Raw genomic sequence first — 20,149 nt, 5'->3', positions numbered from 1 at the left:
CTCCAGAATCCCTGAAAATGGCATGCTTGTGATCTCTATTGACTCTGGCATGCTATTATAGCTCTACTTGGCATGCTGGGCACCTCCATTATATGCCTATCACACCCGCTGAAAACAAACCATGACTACAACTGCTCCTATTCACCCACCGCTTGTTAAAATGGCATAGAATCGAGCGTACCACATTTCTCGATTTATTGCTAAACTAAACAATATAAAAATTAAATCACTTTCCACTGTAAAATGAAAGAGTAACAGAAGGAGGGAAAAATGATATTTTGAGCTTTCAGGGCCATTCCTGTAAAATGAATAATTGCTGTATTTAAAATAAATACCTCCAAAGCCTGTCTGAAATAACATCAAACTGAATTAAACATTCGATTTCAGAGATGGCAAAATTGTCAAAATGGCTTCAAATTAATGTCATATTTTGAGCCATTTACTGCTGTGAGTTTTCATTCTCTACAAAGTGTACTGAAGTTGTCTGAACTCCCTTGTTATCCACACTGGCTATCACAAAGGAAAAGGCCGGATCCCGCTCACTGTCTTTTTTGGCTTGTTCAAAAGTAAATGTCAGTTGGTAAAAGAGACATCCACCACCTTAAACATTCATGCCCTCCACCACCGGTGCACCGTGGCTGCAGTGTGTACCATCTACAAGATGCACTGCAACAGCTCGCCATGGCTTCTTCAGCAGCACCTCCCAACCCACGACCTCTTCCACCTAGATGGACAAGGACAGAAGGCGCATGGGAACACCACTACCTCCAAGTTCCCCTCCAAGTCACACACCATCCTGACCTTGGAAATATATCACCGATCCTTCATCATCGCTGGGTCAAAATCCTGGAACTCTCTACCTAACAGCACTGTGGGGTTACCTTCACCTCATGGACTGCAGTAATTCAAGAAGGCGGCTCACCACCACCTTCTCAAGGGCAATTAGTGATGGGCAATAAATGCTGGCCTTGCCAGCGACGCCCACATCCCATGAATGAATTTAAAAAATGCACTGACTAGTATGGAACTAAAAGGTACAGACAAGGAGGGTCCCAGGTTCAGGCTCTGGTCTGTGCTGAGTTAGTTGATTCTAGCTGGGTAGCAGTTGATGTGTTACAATTGTCTTCAGTATTTCGGCGTTAGGGACATCAAAAACCAATGAGGATTCCCATTCCTGACTGTCATTCAGCGACTCCTGAGGACATCGGGTGCCCTCTGAAGTGGCCTAGCAAGCCACTCAGTTGTATCAAGCTACTACAAAATAACAACCTTCTCAAAGCAACTAGGGATGTGCAATTATTTTTTTTTAAAAGGATAGGATCTGTTTCAGCTGAGGTTCTGTTGATGACATCCAGGGACCAATCTTCCTGAACTTTGCCTTTGGGGAATGCCTTTTCACTAGGTGCAAACTTCAGGAAAAGGGGCGGAGACCCATGACATATGTTCTCTTACCCCCCTTTACATTGCTCCTGGATTTCCTGAGCTGTCCCGTGGGGTGAAGCAGGGCCTGTGCCTGCAATAGGTGCAGGCCCAACGATGTCATGTACATGAGGTAGGAGGGTCATTCCCAGAACCTCACGACTCAATTCCCCTCTTGTCTACTCGGTGCCCCTTTCCAGGGGAGTCTGAACAAGACAGCATTGGGTCTGATCTCTCCAGATTAGGGTTGGGGTCTGACGGGCTAAGCAGAAAGACGTAAAGTAGGTGGGCAAAAATCTTTTCAGGTCAATGTTCTCTAACAGCAGCCAGAAGGTCCTGAGGACAGTGGCGTAGCCCAATCCTGCAGGCCTCTTAGACCTGTAGATGAGCTCTAGTTTAAGCCCCAATTTCTGGCACACGGCTCTGCCTGAGAGTGGGTCTGAGTCAGGTGTGCAACCAGCTTGGCCCAGCAAATTCTGGCACATTTGAGCCTGTCCATTGCCTGAGCAGGTGGGGGAGGGAGGGGGATGGGGCAGGAAAATTGGGCCCTCACTGTCTAGCCTGCATGAAGAACGGTCACTTGGGTGAGGTAGCAAGCAGCTATGGATCTGTACCCTGGCAAGAGTCAGAAGTGCTTTCATGAAAGGAGAGAAAATTGGAGTGAGGAAAAAGACATGAATTTATATACTGGCTTTCATGACCTCAGGACGTTCCAAAGCACTTTACAGCCAATGAAGTACTTTTGAAGTGGAGTCACTGTTGTAATGCAGGAAACGCGGCAGCCAATTTGCACACAGCAAGCTCCCACAAACAGCAATTGTGATAATGACCAGATAATCTGTTTTTTTTTATGTTGGTTGAGGGATAAATATTGGCCAGGACACCGGGGGTAACTCCCCTGTTCTTCTTCGAAATAGTGCCATGGGATCTTTAACGTCCACCTGAGAGCGCTGATGGGGCCTTGGTTTAACGTCTCATCTGAAAGACGGCACCTCCGACAGGGCAGCACTCCCTTAGTACTGCACTGGAGTGTCAGCCTAGCAGAACTCCTGCTTCATCCACCAGCTGCTCATTCTGCAAGAACTCACAGCTGAAGTCACATCCTGTGCCTCGTTCTGCTACTGGCCCCATTTATACAGAGTTGTGCAGTTGGTAAAGTTATTCGATTTTGTATGTGGGTTTTTATTTTCAGTTCTGTCCCGGAAATGCCAAATCTTGGAGTACAGCACTGATCAGCCTCCTGTATCTCATGTGTGAGCTGAGATGGTGAGTACTAACAGGCTATTCGGCTGTGGCTATTCATGGCGAGCACTTGGTTTAAAAATACTCCTGTATTGTAAGTGCGATGCCTGGAGTGAAACTGAGGCATACACGCCGAGAAAGTCACAGGTTCAACCCTCAAGATAGAGAGGAGAAAAATCAGCCAGGGTTCTCATTCCTGATCACGAACCATGACTCCCATTGAAAACTGTAGTGTATATTTATATTATATGCATAAATCCCGTGAGGATAGGATGAGTTGTAATCTCAAGTAGCCAATTAACACTAATTTCTAGGTTGACACATGAAGGATGGCAAAGTGGGCGAGATGGAGGAGAGTGGATAGAAGCTCATAAAACCATACACGGCATCGGTAACATCTTCAGAAAGGTCGGGGGGCGGAACTGAATAGAATGGGATAGGAAAAAGTACATTCTGATCCCAGCTGCTGCAGGCAGGACAATGTATATCTGGTGCAAGGAAATATTCAAACGTGTTTTTTTCATCCTGTGCTATCCTACTCAACCTTAAGTTAGTTTTATTTTATTAAGTGCCACGTCAAATGAAAAATGCTATTTAACTTGTGTCAATTCCCCATTAAAGGCAGGTATATTTAATACGAGACCCAAATCACTGACATGTAATCTATTACATTAGACAATAACTGTTTGACTAATGTAATTAAGTCAAAAGTGGTTCATTATCCACATTAAATAATTTCCTATTTATCGACAGAGAAAATCCCACTTAATTATATAGTGTAGCTCTGCTACCAAGAAATCGTTCGGTATCCAGGCTTTCAATTTCCCCCACCCCAATTCCTCATCTTTCTCACCTCCTTTTTGAAGACACTAGCCGAGAAATTGAACTGCGTAGCCCCCGTTTTTTAGGCGCTACGCGGCTTCCTAAGTCCCAAAATGGCAGGCAGGAGGTGCGCGCGCATATTTCCGGGCGGTAACGTGCCGCCCGCCATATTGGTTAAGGGCAAACAAGAGGCAAAGGGCTAAACACCTGCTTGAGGTCCCTGCTGCATGATTGCTTTATCCTGAGGCAGCCGGTGTCATCAGTGGATGCACTCGGGGAAACCAACCCTACAGAACACCTGCAACAAAAAATGTTAAGTTATTTCTCTCTGAATGTGGAGCCCAGGACAAGCAGGAGTGCCCTCATTAAACCACCTCCCTGATTGGCGCTGCTCCTGACCTCCACCCCCGACCTCCAGGCCCCCCAGCCCCAACACACGATCTCCACCACTGCCCCCCACCGAGATCCTGGATCCGAGCTCCAGTCCTGCGGGCCACTGCCACCCCAACCATACCCCCTGCCCCTGCCCACAGGCACCGATCGCTCCCCTCGAGACCCGCGATCCATTCCCCTCCCACCCCCTTGAGACCATCACTTACCTGTGCAAATGGGGTCTGAGGCCCAATAACCAGGGCTCCTCTGACCTCACCATTCGTGCACAGGCCAAGTATCCAAAAGGTGCACTCCCGAATTTCTAGACCACTGACTCTCGGGTGCTGGCTGCCCTCCAATAGCTTGCCTAAATAGGGCATTCTTCATATGTGACTCTAAGCCACGAGAATTGGCAGGCCATTCGACTATGGCTAGAGTCTGATCCTGTTCACATCCGAAGCACATGCACTTTCACTTTCCTTGGGGATGGGGGGTTAGTAGATAATGATCAGGAGCAAGAACCTTGTTTGATTTATTTTCTTTCTGTTCCCTGTCCCAGGGATGCTGAAACTCAATGTGATGCCCTCAGTGCTTCCCTGGCTCAGATCAACCAGCTCAGGGCAGGCCCAGGGTTGAAGCTGGGACCGTCTTGGCCTGTCCAATCTGATCATAAAATGGTTACAGCACAGAAAGCGGCCATTTGGCCCGTCAAGCCTGTACCGGCTCTCTGCAAGAGCACTTCAGCTAGTCCCACTCCCCTGCCCTTTCCCCGTAGCCCTGCAAATTTTTTTCCTTCAAGTACTTATCCAATTCCCTTTTGAAAGCCATGATTGAGTCTGCTTCCACCACCCTTTCAGGCAGTGCATTCCAGATCCTAACCACTCGCTGTGTAAAAAAGTTTTTCCTCATGTTGCCTTTGGTTTTTGCCAATTACCTTAAGTCTGTGTCCTCTGGTTCTTGTCCCATCTGCCAATGGAAACAGTTTCTCTCTATCCAGGCCCCTCATGATTTTGAATACCTCTATCAAATCTCCTCTCAACCTTCTCTGCTCTAAGGAGAACAACCCCAGCTTCTCTAGTCTATTCACATAACTGATTGGTTCACTAACTGAGCCAATGGGAGAACGCCACCTATAAACCATAAGATGTTTGAAATTCGTGCTGTAATTTTTAAAACACTAAGCAGTACATGCAAAATGCCTAATAAAAGCTATCATTACAGTGTCAAATTATAAACCTACAACTCACTCTGTTCAAAGCATACTTAGTCTAGAAATTGAGGGATAGATTTAAATTGATTCACTGACTGCAAAATCCATTTCAACTTCCTCAAATATATTTTTTCAAAGAAAAATGTTGAAGTGACAATATTTGAGAGCTGTAAAGAGTTCTGCTTTAATTGGCAGCCCAGTGAGACTGTGATAGTACAATAATAGCATGGTAACATTGAGCTGTGAAATCGGAACCCACAAAAATGATTTCATTTTATTCAGGTTACAGTGTTGGCTTTTTGAGAGACTACAATTAAAAGCTCAGTCATTTACCGAGCTTCGTTCCTCATTTGTTTTGATTTTTTTTCAGTCACCTCTCCTTTCTGTTTTTGTGAAATCTGCTGTCTGTTGGGTCATTAAAATGAAAAGTGTCAAATTGGCAGAGAGTGTGGCGAGTTTCTCTGGAAGATGCTGTGTCTATCATCCTCAGCTGTGATTTTACTGTGTGGGAGTTGTTTAGGCCTCTCCATGGTGTTTTAAAATAAGCTATTCCCTCACAGCAATGTTTCCCTACCTCTATAGCTATTTTACCCTATTCCACCGCTGCCCCCCAACAGCTATTTTATCCTCCACTGTAGCTATTCTGCTATATAGACCCCAGTTATTTGGAACTCCCCCACAGCTAATTTTCTGTACCTTCAGAAATGTTGCCTTTACTGCCTTGCAGCTATTCCCCCACACATCTGCTGCCATGCCCATTAAGTAGGTACGAGCCTTGATGGTGAGTCTCAGTAAAATATTCTACCACAGGGGGAAGAGGTGGGGCCATCGCCCAACACAATCCTGTCCTCACTTGGTAGCCACAGGCAAGCGCTTCCAGCAGGGGGTCTCTGGAGACCAATTAGGAGTGGGAACACTGCCTGTTTGTTCACCTGCCTAATCCAGCACAGAGCAGGGATCAAATCTGGGACTTTGCTGGTCTCGCATTGCCTCAATTTTAATCCCCGTCGCCCAGCGAGAATGGTGAGTAGGAGGAGTTAAAATTAAGCCAAGTTGACTTAATCACTCCGTTCCCGCCCGGCGCCATTTCATCCCCACCGACTTTTAAGTTGGCCGAGGTTCCCGCTGACATCATCAGTGCCGCAACATAATCTTAACTCAAATTTAGGGGGAGTCCGGCACCATGTGGAGCCCGACAGCAGAACCACGGGAGGCAGCACCGACTGGCCAGAAGGGGCCGAGGTAAGTTGTTAGAAATAATTTCTGTCAGAACTCCTTGTGGGCCAGGCGGAGCACCCCCCACCCCTCCAAATTGCCTCTAGATCCCTCCTCCCACTGACTGCTGGGCACCGCTCCCATGGGTCCCCGGGCTGCTGTCTCTGCAAAATGACTGCTCCCACCCGCCTGCCAGGTAATGGATCAGGCCGGGTTCGGGCGTGACTCCGGGAACATTTATTTAAATCTCAATGCTGTGCTTTTACATGTTTCTAGCTCCGTGCATCACAAATTCAACTTTAAACAAACCACAATGTAAAACCATCATGTTTCCGGACTCTCTGGGAGCGCCGCCCGCTTTGGGGTTCGCATGCACTGTTTTCGCGCCCCCTTTTAAAATCGGGATCTATGACTCATTGGATACTATTGTTAAGCTAATGGAACCCAATTTTTTCTACTTCCGCCCCTCTGATTTTCTCCTCCTGCCAAGTAGTTATTTCCTATGTCAGCCTCGACAGTGAATAATTCGTTAACTCAGTACAGACCAGGGATAGAATCTGGGACCTTCCTCATGTGTAAGGTTCAGCACCACACTGTCCAATGAATGTGACAACTGAGCAATGGGGAAATACTTATTCCCCTTTCGTAAGTCTATAATGGGTGTCAGCTTGGCTCAGTTGGTAGCGCTCTCACCTCAGAATCAGGAAGGTTGTGAGTTCAAGCCTCATTCCATGACTTGAGTACATTTAGGCTGACACTTCAGCACAGTCCTGAAGGAATGCTGCCTTGTCAGAGGTGCCATCCTTTGGATGAGATGCTAAACTGAGGCCTATTCTGCCTGATTAAGTAGCGCAGGAGCATGTTAAAGATCTCTTGATACTATTCGGAGTGGAGCAGAGAGTTCTTCCAGTGCCCTGGCTAACCAACACCACCAAGAACAGAATAACTGGTCATTTATCTCATTGCCTTTGGAATGGTTCAGAGAGATGCAATGAGTTTGGGTAGCAGCAATCCAGCTCCCAGTGGATGTGGGCCCATAGCATAACAAGGCTCATAATTCAACACTAATTGGGCAACTTCACTGAACAATGTTATTAAAGGTGGCTGATGTGGGTAAAGGATTGTGTGGCCAGGTTCCTTATCTTAGTTCAGGAGACAAAACATGAGCAGTGCTTGGCCTGGAAGAGACAATCTCAATGATGTACTTTTACATGTTTCTAGCTCTGTGCATCACAAATTCAACTTTAAACAAAACACAATGTAAAACCAAACAATTCTCTTCCTGGTCAAGATTTAGCCTTTGAAGTGATTACAGACAGATTTATAAGAAGTTACTGTAAACTGAAAGGGCCCATTTTACACAGATTTACCACTTGTTGTAGAAATAAACATGTGTCATAAAATACAGCTGTATGATTTGAGTGCTTGATTTTGGAACATATTTTGTGTCAGCAGTAACTGTTTCGGTCTTATTTTGCCTCCAGTTTTCTCTCCTCCTCTCTTGAACCCGCTAACATATGCTGGGGGGGCAGGTTCCATGGGCACTGGCCACCCTGCAACACCTTGCCCAAGAGATGATTATTCACATGGCAGGCTATTTTACAATGGGAGGATAACACAGCCAAGCCCAATCAGGTTTTCACCCAAAATCCACACACAGCAGAAATTCCTAGATAATAAGCAGGAACGGAAAAGTGGACTGATTTTTTCCCCCTCCTAAACCAGGGCATAGAGGCTAATTGTAATACCACAAATGCTGTCCTGGCTGAGACTAGCCAACAGCACAAACCAGGGATTAAACCGCATCTGTATGCCTCAGTAGCACATTGGCAACTGAGCTAGTTTGTGTGCTTTTATTCAACTGAACTGCTAATGCAGCATTTAGTGGAGTGGGGAGAAATTAAGTATACAGAAATCGTAAGCAGCAGCAGGAATCTGCTTTAAGCAACAACTGAGTGACTGATGAGAGAAAAGTGATTATAAATTTAATTAGCATCTACTGAAATCTTTAACTAACCGAGGTCAAAAAAATGTCATGCTGCTTCAGGAATTTCTGGTTCATTTGATATCGAAAGGGACCACCTGGGCTCCCCAAGGAACAGTGGGTAAATGCCCCAATGGCGTTATATGAGCCACGCAGTCTCAGGCTTTTTTGTCTTGAAAGATTCTATCACCCTTAAAAATTGTACAAGGAATAAAATGCACGACCTCGTGAGTGGGTGCACCACCAAGTGTGATACTGAGCCATAGCGACCATGAAAGCCCGAGATAGTTCATTTCAGCTGAGCTGGTGATAGGTGAATGGGGTGTGGGAGTATGAGTGGGGCACAGCTGCGAGATTCAACAGGAATTGCCGACAGCAACAGAAGGAGACAATGATCATCCTGCCATTGCCATTTACACTTCATCTAGAGTCATCTTTTGTTTCTTAACTTGCCCCATTACCATCTCCTTTTGCCTTGCACCATCATCCCTTTTGTCTCTTAATCTCTCCTGCCTTCCATCCTATCACAGATCTTCACTTTTGTTCTTTTCTCCCCCCGCACCACCCCCCCATCTCCCTGCCCCTACACTTGCTTAAAAACCTGTTACATCTCCAACTTTTTCCAGTTCTGACAAAGGGTCTGAAACGTTAACTCGGTTTCTCTCTCTACAGATGCTGCCTGACCTGCTGAGTATTTCCAGCATTTTCTGTTTTTATTTCAGGAGACAATTGTTTGGTTAATTCCGTGCTTCAGCACTCTCTAGTCTTTTTTGACTCAACATTCTATGGTACATAGAATTACATCGAATTTACAGCACAGAAACAGGCCATTCGGCCCAACTGGTTTATACCGTTCTTTATGCTCCACACGAGCCTCCTCCCAGCCTACTTCACTTAACCCTATCAGCATTTCTTTCCATTCCTTTCTCCTTCATATACTTATCTAGCTTCCCCTGTACACTGACACATTTTTCTTTTTAGTGATATTGTCACATGATCTGCCAAAAGCAAAACTCTCGCATATTATGCTAGTCTGGACGAACTGAAAAGAGCATGTGTTAATGTATTTGGCTTTGGCGGATGTGGGCATTCCAGTCTGTTTGAATAAACTGCATCTACTGTAATTGGAGTGTTCTGTACTGACTTGAACCTGCTTTCGTGTTCAGTTCTCCCAAGGCCTTGGTGAGTAAATCTACCACAAGATGTGGTATTAAGCCATACATAATAGAAATTCCTAGGTTTGATTCTCAGTCTGTGCTGCATTAGCTCATTGCAACCAGGTAGAAGTTGGGATGTCAGCACTAGCATCAGTTCATTGGAGTTGGATGAGGAAAAATCACCCAAGATTCCCAGTCTTGATTGCTACCCTGTCATCATTCCTAAAAAGTGCCCATGTGGGATAGAGCTTGAAGACCCCCCCCCCCAATAGCCAAATACCCTGGAGACAAAGGGTTCCAGCTAATCAGCACCCCACCCCCCAGCCCCCTCCCCGATGGTGCAATAAATCAGTGAGTAGCTGAGCCATAGAGACCAGGAGAGCCACAGGCTCCTGTGGGACATAAATACCGGCATAGACCAGTTAGGCCGAATGGCCTGTTTCTGTGCTGTAAATCCTATGTAATCCCTGGTCTGTGCCGAGTTAACTGATCTCAGTCAGGAGAGCACCAGGGGTGCTGCAGCAGGCCTCAATGCCCCACGATGAGGTGAGGGAAATTATCCAGGGCTTCAGCTTCGATCACTATCCCCTGCACGTGTGCAGTTGGCCTGTGTGGACTAGATGGAGCTCGGCTCTGGCGCCCTGGAGTCAGATAGCCTGAGACACCAACTGTTGAAGCTCACACATCAAGAATGGCCACGTGGGTGAGATACTGAAGAGTGACTGATGTCCAGGATGTAAATATTCCGCTTTTGGACTCCCAGCGCAGACAAGAACACATATCGTGAAACTGTGCAAGCCCGCATGTGATTTCCTGCCCATTCACTTAAACAGGTAAAGGTATCGCAGGCCGAGAGTGCACGATTTTTTTGATATGCCGGGGGTGTAGGAGTGGGATTTTTTTTACCCTACAGTAGCTCAGCAAGGTGTCGATGCCCTTCAGAATGGGAAGAGAGAGGATAACATTGATGAGAAAAAGTAAATAGCCTGTCACCTTCATTTTCTAGGCTTACTCGAGTAGAATGGCCAGTTGAGCAAAATATCAGAGTTGCTCGCTCGTGGAGCCCGAGCTCAGCAGCAGTCAGGAAAGGAGGGTCGAGAATTGAAAGATATACATCTGCGCCATCATGTTCTCGGTATTTTTTTTTGAAAGTAGTGACTTTATATTTGAGCAATGCTGAAAACTGTAGGCGTAGTTTCTTAATAAAAGTTATTAATTTTCCTCTGGGTTTAACACCACTGTCAGTTTACATTATGTGGGATGGTTCATTCACTGTAATACACTGAGGCATTGCAGATGAATATCGTGAATCCAATATGATTCATTGTTAGGTAGCCTGATCTTAGCAATAAGACAGACCAATCATTGCCCTACTTGATATTCTGAGTTAGGACGCAGCAATTAAAACAAGGTCCCAGATGTAGCAAGATGCATAATAAAATACCGCCAATTTAGTTTTGGTTTTATACATTATTACATCTTTTCTGAGAGATAGAAGTATTAGAATTATTTTAATAAATTGTGTGCCCTTCAAATAACATTCAAGGGGACGAATAGGTATAGTGGGCCAGCACACTGACCTGTTATCTTTGGGCTCGAAATCAGCCTAGACTAGCAGGATGGAAACCGCCTCTCTCGAAACCTGCTGTTATATTGTCCTGGTGCCATGCTAGTGCCACCCGCTCCAAATGCGTGGGTCTTGTGCAGCTGGCAACTTCAAAGTAAACTTGCTAGATCTGCTATAAGTGGCAACCAGGAAGATCCATTGACCCAAGTGAATCCGATCAGCTACACAAGATTAGGGCTCATGGATTGAGGATTGGTTGACGGACAGAAAACAGAGAGTAGGAATAAAGGAATAATTTTTGGGATGGTAGGGTATAACTAATGGAGTGCTGCGTGGATCAGTGCTTGGGCCTCAGCTATTTACAATCTATATCAACGACTTAGATGAGGGGACTGAGTGTAATATATCCAAGTTTGCTGATGATACAAAGCTAGGTGGGACAGTAAGCTGTGAGGAGGAAGCAAAGAGGCTGCAAAGGGATATAGACCAGTTAAGTGATTGGGCAAGAAGGTGGCAGATGGAGTATAATGTGGGGAAATGTGAAATTATCCACTTTGATAGGAAGAAAGGAAAAGCAGAATTTTTTTTTTTTTTAAAAGGTGAGAGACTGTCAAATGTTGGTATTCAGAGGGATTTGGGTGTCCTTGTACATGAATCACAGAAAGTTAACATGCAGGTACAGCAAGCGATTAGGAAGGCAAACGGTATGTTAGCCTTTATTGCAAGGGGGTTAGAGTATAAGAGTAAGGAAGTCTTGCTGCAATTATATAAGGATTTGGTGAAACCACACCTGGAGTACGGTGTACAGTTTTTGTCTCCTTTTTACCTAAGGAAGGACAGGTAGTGCAACAAAGGTTCACTAGAATGAGAGGTGATTGCATTGAAATGTACACAATTATTACAGGGCTTGACATGTAGATGCTGAGAGGCTGTAGAGTCTAGAACTAGGGAGCATAGTCTCAGGATAAGGGGTTGGTCATTTAGGACTGAGATTAGGAGAAATGTCTTCACTCAGAGGGTAGTGAATCTTTGGAGGGCTGTGGAGGCTCAGTCAATGAATATATTCAATACTAAGATTGATAGATTTTTGGGCACTAAGGGAATCAAGTGATGTGAGGCTAGGGTGGAAAGGTGGAGTTGATGCAGAAGTTGAGCCATAATCCTATTGAATGGTGGAGCATATGGGCCATATGGTCTATTCCTTCTCCTATTTCTTATGTTCTTATGTTTACTTTGGTGTTGCCACTGGCTGAATGAGGCCAGAGTGTTGGTAATGGCAGCACTTGCACTCCTCATCCTCATGACCCACATCCACTTGTGCAATATAAAAGTGGCTTACGATAGCTGCAAAGATCCTACATGATTTGTGGTTTCTAACCTAGCTCCTACTAGGTGGGGTCCAAAGTACAGAACTGGCCACCATTCAGCCCACCCTGACACAGAGATTGATGCATTTGCATCATTTTTTCTGCAGCGTTTTATCAAATTATTTAAAATAAGGTAGTGCACTGAACGATTTGAACTCAGAGCAGGTACAAGTGTGGGGAATGGAAACATTCACAATGCACCATTTTGCTGTCAAAATAACGGTGAGGCTTATGGAGCTCACAGAGGCACAGTTAAACTCAAATATACAAAAGTTGCTGTCCGAGTTGCGCCGCTCCACTCCGAGTTGCGCCGCTCCACCCTTAGCTGCGCGAAAACAGCATCTCGCTGTCTGCCTCAGCATTGAAATGGCGTGAAGTTGCTGTATTTGCGTGGTAGATTTGAACTAAACTTGAGATAGAAATTTAAGTCTCGTCATTGCAGCGTGAGTACCCTTTTAATAATGTGATAATTGTTAATTACTGCCAAACAACCTCTTTGGCACTGAAAATTAACTGTTACAAGTGTGGAGTCTCATTCCTTCAGGTATTAAATTGTTGTTGGAGATTTTTAAAAAGTCATATTTCAAATTTTTAATTTTTTAAAAAACTTTTCCTTTCTCTTTTTTCTCTCAATCACATCTTTCTTTCCCTCTCTTTCTTTCTCTTTCTGTACCTGATTTGACCTTGAATTCACCCACTCTAATTTACACTTCCTTCTCAGTTATTCCGCTGTTTATTTCACAATCCTTCAATCTGATTGGTTAAGGAGATACCCTGTTGACTCAAGTTCCAGATAACCTGTTTCCTCACTGCACTGTTATCAGCTTGCACTTACAGCAAAAATGTTTTGAGCTGGAGGGTGCAGGGGCAAATCTAACTAACGGCAGATGCCATTAAATGCCATGCTCCAGCAAAACGTGGCCCACTGTTGCAGTCGGAGGTGGCTTACCCTTCTGAGGTTCGAATTGGGGTGTATGTTAGGCAGAGTGTAATGGACTCTGTTCTGTATCCAGCTCATGTTATATTTGACCTGGAAGTACTCAATGTTGCCCTACATTGGCCTATGTGGAAACATATTCCAATCCTAATGCTAATCCCCTTACTTTAATGAGGAGAAAAATGGACCAAAAAGACAGGCATAAGTGTCTGAACTACAGCAATCCCTAAAACTCATACCAGATAACTCATTCTACTGTTCTCTTTTTCCATGTATGAATTCTGTCTGATGCCATTTTGTTAATGATTCCTTCTGTGTTGTGCACTTTTGTCTGTCATGATTCCATTTACACTGTAACATGACAGTGTTAGTGAATACACTTCAGAATTCATGTTAATGTGAGTACCCGCTTCTATGACAGTGGCGTTGCAACCAACGATGTTGGGCAATGCTGTCACTGACAGGCTGTTGCTATGGTAAGTCTCATTGAAATAAAGCAGTTGCTATGGGAAGTCTTGCTGGTATAAAGCTTATCTCTGCATCCACACATTTTTTTCCCAAGAATAACAGCTTTTATTCAGTGCTGAACTCAGGCAGCCCATGATAATTAAAGACAATGCTGTTTTATTTCACCTCTGCAGGCTGGCAACTGGACTTTTCCCCACAATTCCATAGTTGCTATGTTACAATGGCGTAGTGACATCACACAGTTATGTACACCATTTATCTTCAATTTTCTGTCTTTAAATGCTAACAAAATCTCATTTCTAAAGCCGAAAATCACAGCGAGGGCACTCAATGTCCCTCTGTGAAATACATTTTTGATTTCCATTTATCAGGCTATATCTCAGTTGTGACAATGTATCACATTTCTTCATGAAAATTAAAATTGTATTTCAAACGCAGGCACTGAGCATCCTCAATTTCTATCCCATGAAGTCCACCATGGGGTATAGCAGATTCATCTTGACAATAACAGTTTTACACTTTGTCTTGCAAATTCTAACAAATTCCAAGCTGATACAGACCAACCACCATTGCAGGATAGCAATAGATTAGGGATCAAAGGGTTAATGTTGCACTAGCAATCACCACTTTTCAAATTTTGCATCTCCAAACCTCAAAGAAGTTCTGTGTGAACTTGGAAAAATCAATTTAGCAGTAATCCATCCCTAGCGCCTCTTCATGTGGCTCCCACATAAAACTAATCCCATGGTAATTTGTTTTTGTTTTTACAGTTGATTTGAACCTGGTGTGAAATACATTATCTTGACAACTTTTGTATTGTTTTTAGAGCTATTGCTTCTGAAGTTAGAGTTCCAAACAATTTCAAGTGAATTGGTGAGGAAGCATGACAAAATTAAAGGAGAACTTTTATACAAATGTCTTCTGAGAAATTCAAGAGTGGCCCTTTCTTAATTACTTTCCTTCTTTTTATTTTCTGTTTCCCCACTCCTACTGCTCAGATCAGTTCAGTTAATTTCTGCAGCATCTTTTTTGCACAGATGATTTTTGCTCTCACCTCAAACCAAAGTCTCACGCTTTTTTTTCATTTATGGGATGTGGACGTCACTGGCACGGCCAGCATTTATTGCCCATCCCTAACTGCCCTTGAGTAGGTGGAGGTGAGCCACCTTCTTGAACCGCTGCAGTCCATGTGGTGAAGGTACTCCCACAGTGCTGTTAGGTAGGGAGTTCCAGGATTTTGAACCCAGTGACGATGAAGGATCGATGATATACTTCTAAGGCAGGATGGTGTGTGACTTGGAGGTGGCGGTGTTCCCATGCACCTGCTGCCCTTGTCCTTCTAGGTGGAAGAGGTTGCGGGTTTGGGAGGTGCTGCCAAAGAAGCCTTGGCGAGTTGCTGCAGTGCATCTTGTAGATGGTACACACTGCAGCCACGGTACGCTGGTGGTGGAGGGAGTGGATGTTTAAGGTGGTGGATGGGGTGCCAATCAAGCGGGCTGCTTTGACCTGGATGCTGTCGAGCTTCTTGAGTGCTGTTGGAGCAGCACTCATCCAGGCAAGTGGAGAGTATTCCATCACACTCCTTACTTGTGCCTTGTAGATGGTGGAAAGGCTTTGGGGAGTCAGGAGGTGAGACAGTCGCTGCAGAAGTGTCATTGTTGATTATATGGTTGTTGCACCTCTGCATTTCCTTTCTAGTTGCTCTTAAGCTCCACATACATTGACCTACACATTTGCCTTCTCCCTGCATCCTCACTGTGCTGAAATTAAGACTCGTTGAATAGTCACTCTCCTATTCATTTTTTTTCACCCCCAGAGGACTTCCAAACTGTGGAACATGTTACCCCCATCGGTCTCCCTTCTCTTACAATATACAGGCTTTTAAAACTTTAGCTTGATGTCTCATAACCACTATTTTCTGATTTGTGCCACCCTCTCTCCTACTCTTTTCAACAGTGGTGGTGTCATACATTATAGGGCTCAGCCCTTCACCTAGTCATCCCCAATATATAAAATAAGGCTTCTTCAACTGGTAGGACATTGACTTCTCTAGAACCAATCCTAATTATGCTGCATAATCAATTGACAGAGAGGGGATGTGTCTCTAATGGGGTGAGGCAGCCACTGTTCTTTTCATTCTCATCACCACTGGTTGGCACTATACCTACTAAGCGTTGGCAAAACTCAGTAATGGGAGCTAGTTGACTTAAGTGAAAGACAGCCACTGTAACCTTTGCATTGTGACGTGAGTGCCTCTACTCCTACTCCATATGGCTGCTCCTTCAATCCTTTTCAATCGAATTACAGTAGGTTTTCTTTGATGAGTATTTAGTTAAAATCTATCAGATGGCATTATTCTGACAATTAGCAAAAGCTTCTCTTTGTAATCTACAAAAAGAACGCAAAAAGGAGTTTTCTAGTCAGAATTCTTGCTGCATCACTGAGGGATGAGATTGGGAAACAGAACAGTCAGCATTGCCTTGAAACAGCAGAGTGCATCCAGAACAGGAATTGGAAGTAGAAACTAAGGCAGTTTGGTCACATAACAATGATAGATTTAGACAGAATATCAAAGTCAGACGTTTGTATGCTGGCGGTGGTGATGGGGGGTTTGTTCAGAACAGAGGGAAGCCTTGGAAGACCTAGATGTATTGAGTCCAAGAATATATGCTCCATGGGGAGTGGTGGATGGTATTTGGAAGGCAATAGACAGAGATGTGAAGATGAATGAATATTCTGGAGTTTGGTTTATAACCTTTGGGGATCAGTAAGCATTTATATAGAACTTGTCTGTTGGATATTTAATGGGCATGATCCATGACAGGTTAGAGTGTGCACAGAATGTGAAAAGACTGGTCCTGCTGTGATGAATTGTCTTTTCCAGCTCCATGCTTTCTTATGTTATATTGAGTAAGTGCAAATGAAGAAGGCAGCAACACTTAACTTAACAGTGGTCAAGACACGCTGTGGTCCACGAGGGGTGGGGTCCTCATAAAGCATAAGGCATCAGAGCGAATATATCCATCTGGAGATAGATAGCTATTTTCTTGAGGGCAAACATATTGCAGATAAGATAATATTGTCAGATATTACCTGAAACTGGTACCAAGTATGTCGGTCCAGCCCCTTTTAGTCCATTTAATTTTCAGCCTCATTGATGCAATTATAATCAATCTGTGGTTCAGACTTCAAACAGTCTGACAATGGTGACAAGACAAGCCAAGAGTGTTAGAATAGGGAAGGTTTGAAAAGGTCTTGAAGTGGCTGATTAAGGGAATTGGACACCTCTAAGTCTCTATAAAGCCTATTGCACCCTAATCTGACATGGCTCTTCACACAGCTTCTTTGCACTCTTAGACAGGATACCAGAAAAAAGCTTTCTTGGTATAGGCAATGCTTGTTTACCCTCCAACCTTTCGCTTTCTCTGTTTCAACTTTTCTAGTCCTTCATTTTATCTACACTATAGTGGTCACGGTTCCTCCGAATTTCCCCCATTTGTTCTTACCAAGCTCCCACTAAGGTATCCTCAGCTCTGCATTCTCACGATGCTGAAATCAAGACTCATCACATCATCTGCTCTAATTCATTCTTTCCCAGGGCCTCATGACTGTGGAACTCTTTACCTCCCTCAGTCTTTTCTTCCTTTTACAACCCACAGGCTTTAAACCCAAGTTTGCATCACTAGACTTGTCTTCTCTTCTGCTCTTTGAATTCAAACGGCTGGGCCTAGTTGAAATGAACCCCAAATGCTGAAAAATGTCTGTTACTATGATACAAACAAGCCCGGTATTTGTGTCTATTCATTGCTATAATACATTGGTGGAATAATTAATAGAACTATAGATGTTTACAGCACAGAAGGAGGCTATTTGCTTCACCATGTCCATGCTGGCTCTTTGCTCCAACTACTCGTTCAGTCAGAAGCGCTATAAAAATGTTACCTCACATATGTAGCCTATTTCTTATTGTAAGCGATAGACATCAAACTATACAAAAGTCAAAGGTCACAATGTCCATTTCACAAGCTCTATGGGGCTTAAATCTGACCATAGTCAGAGATGCAGCTGACAGAGACATGTTGCCTGTGAAAAATTGAAGCATTGAAACAATTTTTGTCCTTTCGACATGTACTCCATGCTGAGGGTGAGAGAAATAAAAGTACAAAGCAAATCAGGGAGCTGCCAAGCCAAGCAGAGATATTCCATTTACTCAGCAAGAGCCAGATTGGAAGAACACACAACTCTTCAAACCTAACTCCCTAGGGTTTTATTCATCTATAATATTATTTCTTCAATTTTTTGCTATTTTGACAGCTGATGCCAGTGGATGGGGATGTGTTTAATGGAGATGTTTTTTCAGCACCAAGAATTGATTCTGACTTTATTTAAATCAGTACTGATGGGCTTTCCTTAATGAGGACAGTATGCAAATCACACAATCTGATTTTCACCAGGGTGTGCCAATTACAATTTCAATTGCATTTGGAATGAGCTTATTGACTCAATATTCGTTTGTGAAAAATTATTAACAGGATGGCTCATGTGACAAGTACACTGTCTAGTGTGGTACTGAGCTACACAAACTAAGAAGTTCCCCAGGGTTAATTCCTGTTTGTGTAGAGTTAGTTGATCTTAGGGGAGCAGTGTAGGGGCTACAATTGGCCTCAGTTCCTCTGGGTTCGGGAGGGGGAAAATGAGCCATGACTTTGACTATGCAGCTCCCTAAAATGACTTTCATTTGGTGCAACTTTGCACATTCCACTTAGCTTCTTCGTAGCTACACGCTCACAGTTTCTCTGAGTTCTGAGCTCATCAAGGCGAGGATGTTAATGCTGGGGAAATCAAAACTTTCCAGGCACAACAGCAACAACAACTTGTATTTATATAGCGCCTTTAATGTAGTAACACGTCCCAAGGTGCTTCACAGGACTATCATAAGACAAAAAAATCCCAGTGTTAGCATTAAGGACTCCCAGGTGACAAGAGTACAGGTAACGTCAGAGTAAATCTTCCTCTACAATGCCCCAACAATGTGTTTCACCCCCTTTCTACATCAGTATATGTTGTATTTTTCATTTCCCACACCAGCCATGCTTTGTCTGAGTGGGAATGGCAATTTAATGCTGAGGTAGGTCATCATTTTGTGCTATGGGGTCATGCCCACCATGAGTGGTGTTAAGACCACCCAAACTCATTCTACTTAGGAACCTTGCTGTTAGAAGAATAGACTTTCATTCACAGCTTGGTTAACCTGCTCAAGCTCACCATGTAGGCTCACTCATGACAAACTTGATTGAGTTCTTCAATGAAATAACAGAGAGGGTTGACAAAAGTAGTGCAGTTGATATTGTGTATATGAACTTTCAAAAGGCATTTGATAAAGTGCCACATAATAGACGTTAGCAAAATCAAAGCCCTTGGGATTAAAGGGACAGTGGCAGCATGGATACGAAACTGGCCAAGAGACAGAAAGTAGAGGGCAGTGGTGAACGGTTGTTTTTCAGACTGGGGGGAAATGTCCCCTAGGGATTGGTATTAAGACCACTGCTCTTTTTAATATATATTAATCACCTGAACTTGGGTATAGGAGGTAAAATTTCAAAGTTTGCACATGACACAAAACTTGGAAATGTAGGAAACAGTGAGGAGGATAGTAGCAGACTTCAGGAGGATGTGACAGCCTAATGAAATGGGCAGATACATGGCAGATGAAATTTAATGCAGAGAAATATGAAGTGGTGCATTTTGGAAGGAAGAATGAGGAGAGGCAATATAAACAAAATGGTACAATTTTAAAAGGGGTGCAGGAACAGAGAGACCTGTTTACATGCACAAAGCTTTGAAGGTGACTGGACAAGTTGATAAGGCTGTTAAAAAAGCATACGGGATTCTTAGCTTTAGAAATCGAGACAGAGAGTACAAAAGCAAAGAAGTTATGCTAAACCTTTATAAATCACTGGTTAGGCCTCAACTGGAGTATTCTGTCCAATTCTGAACACCACACTTTAATGTGAAGGCTTTGGAGAGGGGGCAGAGGACATGTACCAGAATGGTACCAGGAATTTCAGAGAGACTAGAGAAGCTGGGATTGTTCTCAATACAGCAGAGAAGGTTACAAGGAGATTTAATAGAGGTGTTCAAAATTTTGAAAGGCTTTGATAGAAATAAACTATTCCCACTGGCAGTAGGGTTGATAACCAAATGAAACAGTTTTAAGATCATTATCAAAAGAACCAAGGGGGAGATGAGGAGAATTTTTTTTACACAGCGTGTTATGATGATCTGGAATGCACTGCCTGAAAGGGTGGTGGAAGCAAATTCAAAAGGGAATTAGATATATACTGGAAAAGGAAAAAAATTGTAGGGCTACGGGAAAAGAGCAGGGGATT

The 20,149-nt window shown here is 43.8% G+C and overlaps 1 protein-coding gene across 1 annotated transcript in view; it reads right to left on the bottom strand.

Moving 5' to 3' along the window:
* LOC147108294 (semaphorin-6B-like) overlaps positions 1-20,149 on the bottom strand; it is a 789,919-nt gene that overhangs the window by 278,888 nt on the left and 490,882 nt on the right. The gene's annotated exons all lie outside the window — the stretch shown is intronic.

This window comes from Somniosus microcephalus, chromosome 13 (genome assembly GCF_052327205.1).
Source record: "Somniosus microcephalus isolate GS21.2 chromosome 13, FLI_Smic_1.0, whole genome shotgun sequence".
NCBI lineage: Eukaryota > Metazoa > Chordata > Chondrichthyes > Squaliformes > Somniosidae > Somniosus > Somniosus microcephalus.
This window is presented reverse-complemented; position numbering and strand designations above follow the sequence as displayed.